At 35.4% G+C, this 10,770-nt stretch overlaps 1 pseudogene; it reads right to left on the reverse strand.

Moving 5' to 3' along the window:
* Positions 1 to 9,913: 9,913 nt before the first annotated feature.
* On the reverse strand, positions 9,914 to 10,516 carry LOC101429877 (olfactory receptor 9G19-like; annotated as a pseudogene).
* Positions 10,517 to 10,770: the final 254 nt, after the last annotated feature.

The raw sequence follows: 10,770 nt of genomic DNA on the forward strand, positions 1-10,770 counted from the left end.
TGAGTTCCACGGATACTCCCACCCAAACCCCCACCTTACTTCCTCCCCTCATAGACCTGTGCTGCTGAACCCAATAGGATCACTGCACCACTGTCACTCCCATCCCCTGCACAATTTTACCCTTCCACCTTCTTATAGATTTTGCGCATATGGGCATTGGCTCACAATCTTCTACCTCCTTTCAGTCTCCTTTAAATCTATCTTAGAGGCTCTAATTCTGAGAGTCAGCTCAATTTGCTTGATTCATATAAGTGAGGTCATGTCATGTTTGCCCTTCAGTGCCTAGTTAACTTCACTCAACATAAGGTCTTCAAGATTCATCCATGTTATACGGTGTGTTAATAATGCATTCCTTCTTACACCTGAGTAATATTCTACTGTATGTATACACCACAGTTTTCTTATCCATTCATCTGTTGATGGATATTTGGGTTGTTTCAAACTCTTGTCAATCATGAATAATGCTTCTATGAACATTGGTGTGCAGATATCTGTTCATGTCCCTGCTTTCAATTCTTCTGGGTTTGTACTCTGCAGTGGGATTGCTGGATCATATGGCATTCTATAATTAGCTTCCTGTGGAATGACCTAACTGTCTTCAACAATGGCTGCAGCATTCTACATTCCACCAGCAGTGGATAAGGGTTCCCTTACCTCCACATCTTATAGTCCTTTGTTTTTTTTTAATAGCCACCAGTCTAATGGGTGTATGATAATATCTCATTGTAGTTTTGATTTACATTTCACTAATAGCTAGTGATGTTCAGCATTTTTCATGTGCTTTTCAACTATTTGTATTTCTTCTTTAGAGACGTCTCTATTGCCCATTTTTAAAATGTTTTTTTCTTTGTCTTTTAATTTTTGACATTTTAGATTTCTTTATATGTGCTGTTAGGACCCTATTGTATAGATGGTTACCGAATATCTCCTCCCATTGTGTAGTCTGCCTTTTTGTTTCTTGACAAACTCATTTGAAGTCCAAAAGTTTTTAATTTTAAGGAAGTCTCATTTATCTAGTTTTTCTTTTGTTGTTTGTAATTTGTAGTAAGTTTTAAAGTCAGGTAGTGTGATTCCTTCGATTTTATTTTTCTTTTTCAATATGTCTTTGGCTATTTGGGGCCCTTTGCCCTTCCAGATAAATTTCAAGTTAGCTTTTCCAATTCAGTAAGAAAATGCTGTGGTAATTTTTATTGTGTTATTGTTAAGTCTGTAAACCATTTCAGGTAGGAAGACATTTTAATGATGTTTAGTCTTCCTATCAATGGGCAGGGAATATTCTTCCATTTATTTAGTTCTGTGATTTCCTTTAGTAATATTGTGCAGTTTTCTGCATACAAGTCCCATACATCTTTAGTTAAGTTTATTCCTAGGTATTTAATTCTTTTATTTGGTTTGTAAATGGAATTTTAAAATTTCCTCCTCAGATTGCTCATTATTGGTGTACAGAAATGTTAGTGATTTTTATACATTGATTTTTATGCATTGATGTCATATCCTGTCACTTTACTGAAGTCATTTATAACCTTGAGAAGTTTTGTTGTAGATTTCTCAGGGTTTTCTATATAAAAGATCATGTCATCTGCAAATAGTGAAATTTTTGCTCCTTTTCTAGTTTGGATGCTTTTTATGTGTTTTTTCTTTCCTAAGTGTTTGAGCAAGTATGTCTAACACAATGTTAAATAAGAGCAGTGGCAGTGGGCATTCTTGCCTTGTTCTAAATCTTAGAGGGAAAACTTTTAGGATTTCACCATTTTATATGATGTTAGCTGTGGGTTTTTCATATTTAGATTTTATCAGGTTGAGCAAGTTTCCTTCTTTTCCTATCTTTTGAAGCGTTTTCATAAGGAAAGGATGCTATACTTCATCAAATGCATTTTCTGTTTCAATAGAGGAGATAATGTGTTTTTTTTTTCTCTTTTGATCTGTTAATGTGTATATTACATTGATTGATTTACTCACGTTGAACCATCCTTGCAACCCAAGGACAAAACCCACTTGGTCATGGTGTATAATTCATTTGATGTGCTGTTGAATATGCAAGTTTTTTGTGTGTGGATTTTAGCATCTAGTTTCATTAAAGAGACTGGTTGATAGTTTTTCTTTCTTGTGATGTATTTTTGTGGCTTTGGTATTGGGGTGATGTTCACATCATAAAGTGAGGTAGGCAATGTTCTCTCCACTTCTATTTTTTGGAAGACTTTAAGCAGGATTGTTGTTAGTTCTCTCTGGAATGTTTGATAGAGTTCAACTGTTAAACAGTCTGGCCTTGGGCTCTTTCTAGATGGAAGGTTTTTGATGACTAATTCAATCCTGTTACTTGTGATTGGTCTGTTGAGTTCGTCAAATTCTTCACTCATCAATGTAGGCTGTTTGTGTGTTTCTAGGAATTTGTCCATTTAACCTAAGATATACATCTTGTGGGCCTTCTATTTTTCAAAGAATCCTCTTATGATAATCTTTATTTCTGTGGGGTCAGTGGTAATATCCCCTTCTTCTTTTCTTCTTTTATGCATTTTTTGCATCTTCCCTATTTTTGTTATCTAGCTAACAGTTTGTTAATTTTATCAATCTTTTTGAAGAACCAGGTTTTTGGTTGTTCGTTTTTTCTACTTTTTTATTTTCAATTTTGTTTAGCTCTGTTCTGACTTTTGTTATTTCCTTGTTTCTACTTGTTTTGGGATTAGTTTGCTCTTCTTTTACTAATTCTTCCACTTTTGCAGTTAAATCTTTAATTTTAGCTCTTTCTTCTTTTTAATATAGCCATTTATGGCTATAAATTTCCCTCTTTGCACTGCTTTTGCTGCATTTCATAAGTTTTGATGCATTGTGTTTCATTTTCATTCATTTTCAGGTAGTTACTGATTTCTTTTACAATTTTCTCTTTGACCCACTGATTGTTTGAGAATGTGTTGTTGAAATTCCATATCTTTTGTGCCTAATCTGGTTCTCTGCCCCTTACTGAATTCCAGCTTCATTGCATTATGTTCAGAGATATTACTTTGTATAATTTCAATCTTTCTGAATTTATTGAAAGTTGTTTCGTGGCCTAGCATGTGTTCTATGCTGGCAAATGATTCATGTTTACTCAAGAAGAACTTGTATCCCACTTATTTGGGGTTAATGTTCTATATATGTCTATTGGGTTTTAGATCCTGTAATGTATTATTCAAGGTCTCTGTTTCTTTATTGATCCTCTGTCAAGATGTTCTGTCTAATGGTGATAATGATGTATTAACATCCTTCCTATAATTGTAGAAGCATCTATTTCTCCATTTAGTTTTTCCAATGTTTGCCTCATGTATTTTGAGGTGCCCTGGTTAGGTGCATAAATGTTTATGATCGTTCTTTCTTCCTGATTAGGTCACACCTTTTATTATATATAGTGTCCTTCTTTGTCTCTTACAATAGTTTTGCATTTAAAGTCTATTTGCATTTAAAGTCCTTTTTTGGTTATTGTTTGCGAGTACAATTGTTTTCCAGTTGTTCACTTTTGATTTCCTTGCATCCTGAGTCCAAAGCCAGTTTCTTGTAGACAGTATATAAATGGGTCATATTTCCTTATCCATTATGCCAATCTGTGTCTCTTGATTGGAAAGTTTAATCCACTAATATTCAATGTTGTCAAGGAATTACTTACATTAGCCATATTTTCTTTATGTTTAAATATGTTGTTTTTAGTTCTTTATTTTAAAATTTTCATTATTCTTACCCATAATTTTCTTTCCTACACTCCTCTCCAAAGCACTCTTTCATGTTTTTTCCTTTCAACCTGCAGAACTTCCTTTAATATTTCTTAAAGGGCAGGTTCTTGTTGACAAACTCTCTTAATCTCTGTTTACCTGTGAATATTTTGAACTCTTCCTCATTTTTGAATACCAGCTTTGCAGCATATAGAATTCTTGGCTGGCAGTTGTGTTTTTTTTTTCTTTTCTTTTAGCACCTTAACTTGTCATACCACTGCCTTCCTTCCTCCATGCTTTCAGCTGAGAAATCAATACTTTATCTTCTTGAGCTTCCCTTGTATGTGATGGATCTATTTTCATATCCCTAAGTCCCTGCTGGAATTTTTTCTGTTCTACTATCTGTTTGATTTCATTTATTGTCTTTGACATTGCTGATTCTTTTCTCTGCCTGTTCAAATCTGCTGTTATGTCCTCTGAGTGTATTTTTGATTTCTCACATTTTGCCATTCATCACCATCATATCCATTAGCTTTTTAAGTGTGTTTACAATTTGTTCAGTATGTCCTCCCAGTATCTTCTTAATATTCCTTAACTCTTTCCTCACCTTATTAAGTTGATTTATAATATTTGTTTGGACATCCCTGATTAGTTGGTCCATGTTCTGCATCTCCTCCTGTTTTTTAGTTTGTTTGTTAGACTGAGCTATGTCTTCCTGCATCTTTGTATGGCTTCTAATTTTTTGTTGGTGTGTAGGCCTTTGTTTATCTTGATGAGTTTATTCAGTTAGCTTCTCTTTATACTCTAGGATTTTGTTTTGCTGCGTTTTTTTATTTTTTTATGTGTGGTAAAGTTTTTCTTTGACACTTTGTTCCTCTTATTCTATTTCCTTGCATTTGTCTGTATTCTCTTGAAAAATAAATATTTGGACCAGAGAAAAAGAAAGAGATAAGAAGAGAAAAAGAATAATATCAATAATATTTTAAAAAGGGTAGAAGAGGAATTGTAAAAAAGCTTGGAAAATAAATAATATGAGTAAAAAACATAAAAACTACAATAAAAATTCATATCTTGAAGTAAAAACAATGCTGTTATCTTTAGTACATTGTGTCTCTCACTTCAAGTAAGATGGTGATAACTTCCATCTATCCAAAGTTATACATATATGAAATAATTGCTAATCTCTTCTCCACAACATATTGACATAGTTGAATTTCTCTATTCTTATTTTAAAATGGATTCTACTTGAGATGTTAACAACTTGCAATCATGAACACTGGTTTTTATGATTGTCCAACATTTTCATGGGTGAATTGTGTTCTAGAGAGGAATGGGGAGGTTCTTAAAATAACACAGGTATTTAGTGACTGGGCTGATTCTCAAACAAAGGACTACTATGTCCTAGGCCAGTTAACCACCTACTTCCAAGCCTGAATCTCCTTTCTTAAATCATAGAAAGTATGTAACAAAAATATTAAACTAAAATATTTTAGGAAGATTCTGAATGGTGTCCTCTGTTGGGCTTCTACTGTTACTAATAGAAACTGTTCTCATATTTTCTTCCTCTGTTTTGGTTATTATTAATAGATGTGTTATTCTTTTCACTCAGATTTAAAAGAGATACCTTTTGTTGAGTATTTTATTTCAGACACTGGAATATGCATTCTGCCTACATTTTCCCTAATCCTTACTATATCTTATTACATAGATATTTTTCTCACCTCTTTAGACGTGAAATTTAGGCGCGGGTGTTGTTTAGAGACTATCCCAGGATTATAGTTTCCAAATGGTGAAATCAGGATTTGATCAGGAGCTATTTCAATTCTGCATTCTGCCTGTGCCAGACCTGTCTGCTCTCCCCTGGTGTGGCTCAAGGGTCTGTTCACTCAGTTGGAGCTGGGTGATCTAGAATGGTCCCACTCACATGTCTGGGGCCAGGCTTGCAGTCAGTTAGGGAGAGAGTGAACCTGACCAGAAGTCTAAAAAGCTAACCCAATTGTGTTTACATGATGAGGGCAGAATTCCAAAAGGGATAAGAGAAGTATTCAAAACCTGTGGGACTCAGGCTGTCTGGGAATTCACATGACACAGATTTTGGTACAGACTATTGGCCAAAGGAAACCAAAATGCCATCCCTGACTCAGGGGTGGAAAAACAGCCCCCACTGTTGATATCAAAGTCTTAAGAATATGTAGCCATTTTTTGCAATATACAGACAGATCATTGTTTTGTGGTTATGTTGCATCTTTCTATTTCTACTTTAAACAGAACTTTGGAACTGAAACATAATGTGATGAATTTGTGCTACAATTGCATTGTACTAGGAAGTCCAAATGATGACTATAATATTGGCTACTCTAATGGAGCATTAAGAGTTTTCATCAAATTTATTTATCTATAAAATTTTAGTTTCTTACATTAAAAATAGAGAGAGAATGCTTTTTTGACCAATGCCTGCTTTGAAAGGACCTTGTCTTAGGGACTTCCTTATTACCCTGAGGATAAATTTTGATGTAGTTTTAAATTCCTGTTTGGCAGAGAAGTTTGGACTGACAAGTTTTGGGTCCTATCTGCTAGCATGAGGTCACAGTTTACTCAAACTCTAGTCATCCTTTTTACAACTTCATAATGCCTCTTTTTCCTGCCTTTATGAAATGATTGGTCCTAACAGGTGTCAGAAGATGAGAATTTCAAAGTGACTCTAATAGGAGGGAACCCTAACTCTCCTTCAATTTATTTCCTGGTCTGTATGCAGAATAAACTTTGAATATATAAATATGATCAAGAGATTCCTTCACAATGACCATGCACTCCATTTGTGTTGGTTTAAAGACCAAAATCCTAGTATGTGTCTGAATAAGTTTTGTTATCAGGTGACAATTCTGCCTTCTCTGCTGGTACCTCACTCCATTCTACCTTTATTTAGTCTATCTTTCTTCCTTGAAGTCATCTGGCTCTCTCCCATGTGAGAACTCTGATATATGCTATTTTTTTTTGATGGGAGTGTTCTCTCTCTCTCTGTACCCTACAATGAGCTGGCATGTGGATCAGTGCAACTAATTTCTTGAGGTTTCATTAAAATAATTTTTCCTCTGGGAAGAATTTTTGAGCATTTGACCAGAAAATTAATTTTATCTATTCTTTTCTTCTTTAGAGACAAAACAAAAGCACAGTAATTGGCTTTGTCTAGACATTTCCAGTTTTGCCCAAATTATATTTTGAAAAATGAACTTAGTGAATACATCTTAGATATACATTTCCTTGTAAAACAAATTATGGTGTGGCAGAGAAGTTTAATCAATTCAGACAGTGTATTAGTCCACCAAAAGAGGTGTTGATGCAAAGCACCCAAAGTCTGTTGGCTTTTATAAAGGGTATTTATTTGGGGTAGAAGTTTACAATCACAAGGCCCTAAATAGTCCAACTCAAGGTACCATAAGAGGTACATTCTCACCCAAAATCATTTGCCACATGTTGAAACAAGATGGCAGGTGATGTCTGTGAGGGTTCAGACTTCCTTCTTTTTCTTAAGGCTTCATGGTCCTAGCTTCTTTTGATCCCCACAGTAGGCTGGCATAAAGTACATCTCTCTTGATGGGGTTCCTTTCTTTATAACTCAGTTGCTCTGTTCTCTTCACAAGGTCAGCTGTAAACAGCTTATTTTTCTTTCTGGGTCCTCTACCATGCCTACTGATCTGTCTCTCTTCCTCTATGTAACTGCTTTGTCTGTCTACTTCCGTATGAAAGTCTGTTTTATAAACCCATCAAGGGAATGGGCACTCAACCCCATGCTAATGACTATGAAGAATTAAAGCCCTAAACTTAACATAATTTAATCAAAGAGATCTCAGCTGAATCTAATACAATCAAAGGGTATCATGCCTAGTGGAACAGAGCAGTTAATGAACATAATCAAATGTCTTTTTTGGAATTAATATATAATATCAAGCTGCTTCAGACAGTGTCTTTACAACCCCACAGTTTGTATATCATATGTGTAATAATCATAAATTCCTGAGAAGGTAATATGATTTCAAGCTTGAGGAAATTCAGAGAAAGATTTTAGAACACAAATAGTGATAGAACAGTGCTGTATACCCCACTCTGTGTTCTTAAGTTGTTCAGTATTAATTATTAATGGAAACCTAATGGTGTGAGCAATCTGCTTTGGTTGAATCCTGAATGGATGAAAACAAGTAGTGAGACAGAAGCTTGTAAAGGGAAGCTCAATCCATGTCATAAAGAACTTGGTTTGTAGTGTTAAACAATAGCACTTTATATTCTAAGGGGGCAAGGTCCCATATATATTTATAATCAGAAGAATGGAATGCCTTTCAGGATTCCAGGTTGCTTTTACCCAAGTCATATCATCTGGATACATTGTCATTATATTTGAAAAAAAATGAGGATACCCATGTCTCATTTCCTGATTTGTCAGAAGACTAGAATTATATTTATAGACTTGGGTTTGCATTTCACGTACAATCTTTTCTACAATTGAGTTCAAGGGTAAATGTTTTTAAAATTGAAATTTATCACAATCTTTTCTTGGTCTCAGTGTCCTATCACTGCTATTATAGTCTGGGGGAATGTCAGTTAGCTACTGTGACCTTCAGTTCTTCTTTGCTAATGATGTTGTTTTCACCTAGATACCTCCTCTTAGTTTCTCTGAAGAGTTTTGGAGTTACAGGGCTTTAAAAGATTCATGTTTTTCATGCTTGACATCAAAAGGTGGTTTCTCCCTAATGTTCAGCACCCATGGTATAAAAAAAAAATGCCTTATTACACATGTAAATCTCAAGCAACTACAGGACAGTGGAAGACAAACACTCAAGGAAAATATATTTATAACTGTTTCAAAAAGTAAAAGAAATTTAAATTGTCAAAGTGTTTCTAGCATTGCCTTTGCCAAGAGAATAAGAGAGAAAAACATTCATCTATAAGAAGGTAGATAGCTTGTTTGTTGAGAGCATGGGCCCTAGATTTCTTTTAAAAAATCTGCTTAGAAATACCAGTTCTGTATAATTTACCAGCTCTGTGATTTCAGACATGTCCCTCAAGGATGAGGTTTTGAAAATTATGCTTGTGTGTAAGGAGATCTGTGCTGGCCAGGATCAGGTTCAAGGCCTTTGTGGTGATCTTGGACTAGAAAGGTCTTTCCAGTCTGGCATATAAGTGTTCCAAGGAAGTAGCCACACGTTCAAAGGCTGTCATTGTGGCCATGTTCTCCATTTTCCCTGTGTGTTGGGGTGCTCGGGGATCCAGTAGAAAGCTCCACTCTATGCCATGCAAGGTGTCAGGATGCTGAGGTTCTGTGCTGGTGCACGTCTTCTTCATTCCCAGAGGAACTGCTATATACTGGATGGGGCCTGCTTGGCCACCCTGGGCAATTTGGCAAAGGCCATTCAATGGCATCTATGAGATCTAGTTTTCTCATCCCAGAACTCTGGAAAGAGACCATGTTCACCAATTGTCACTCTCATCAGGCACCTTGTAAAGACTCACATCAGGTCCTTTGTATAGATGATGTGACTCCCATTGTGGGCACCATTAGTATTTTTATTTAAGAAACATAATATGCTTCACACCTGAACTCAGTCATGCTCTTCATGTATTCAAGGCCTAGCTCCATCTGGCTGTCCTGTTCTACACTTTGTTAAACAAATTCAAAATTACAATTTTAACATAAATTTAGATATTTCCACATTGCGTTATTTCTGACATTCCTGATCTTTCCTTTCACCTCCATTTATTTTCTAATTCCTCATTGTCCTTTCTTTTTTTCCTTGCAAAATTCTTAACATTTATCATTTTTCTATTATCATAGATAACTGAGAGTACTTGACTGGAAATATTTGGGGTATATTCTACAAATCTCAACAATCCTTTAAATTTTTTTTTTACATTTATTTATTACCCATAGAAAGAAAAAATACTGGGTTCATGTTAGAGGACAAAATCAAATAAAATATAATTCTTTGTGATCCCAGATGTATTTTAGCCCTTGTTCCCCAACCTCTCACTGAACAGTGTCCATTCTATCTTAGCACTGATTTTAAAACAATTATATCAACTTAGATTTCAGACTGTGTTATCTTGAAGAATTTTTTCCATAGTGCATTTCACATCTTTATTCCTCAGATTGTAGATCATGGGGCTATCATAAGGGAGATCATAATAACATTCAGAATCCAATTTATCCTTCTCAAAGAAATAACTAGAACTTAGGCTAATTAGATGTGGAGAATAGAGCCACAGTACAAGATGACAGAAATCAAGTGGGAGGAGCAAGTAGAGAAGACTTTGAGGCAACCTTGTGTGGAGTGGATCCTCAGGATGGTGGCAATGATGAAGTGGAAGGAGGCCAGTATAAGCATACTGGGGGCAATGAAATTGAAGCCCATGTAGAAGAACAGTACTGCCTGGTAGCTCTCTCTTACATCACATGCCAACTCCACCAGGGATGGGGCATTGCAGGAAAAATCATCAATAACATTGTCACCACAAAACTCCAATGTGAATGTATTGCTGCTTCATGTTACTGCTTTCATGAAGCCTCCAGTGTAGGAAAATATGACTAAACAGATGCACAATTTCCCTCACATGCCTTGAACATAAAGCAGGGCATTGGAAATGGCCTCATAACAGTAGTAGGCCATAGCAGCTAGCAGGTAGCACTCAGTGTAACCCAGCCTAGCTGTTAAAAAGAACTGAGCTATGCAGGAAGCCAAGGAGATGCTTTTGTCTTCAGATTTGCAAGTCAACAGAACCTTCAGAGTTTAGACTGAGGAATACCAGACATCCAGGAAAGACAGATTCACAATGAATATATACATGACCAAACTAAATATTTTATTAAGAAGCAAATTTTAAAAATGTAAAAGAGTGGTTATTATTTAAAAATGGAACCAAAACTATAAATACAGTCATAAGAAAATGAGGGGGTACCAGTTATTACAGAGTCTGGTAAAGTATGATACAGTCCTTGTCTTACTCATGGGCAGGATACAACCTGATTATTTTTTTTTAAAATGGATCCAAAATATAAGAGTAAGAAAACAAAAAACAGAAATAGAGATAATAGCCTTCA

The sequence above is a fragment of the Dasypus novemcinctus genome, chromosome 10 (genome assembly GCF_030445035.2).
Source record: "Dasypus novemcinctus isolate mDasNov1 chromosome 10, mDasNov1.1.hap2, whole genome shotgun sequence".
Lineage (NCBI taxonomy): Eukaryota > Metazoa > Chordata > Mammalia > Cingulata > Dasypodidae > Dasypus > Dasypus novemcinctus.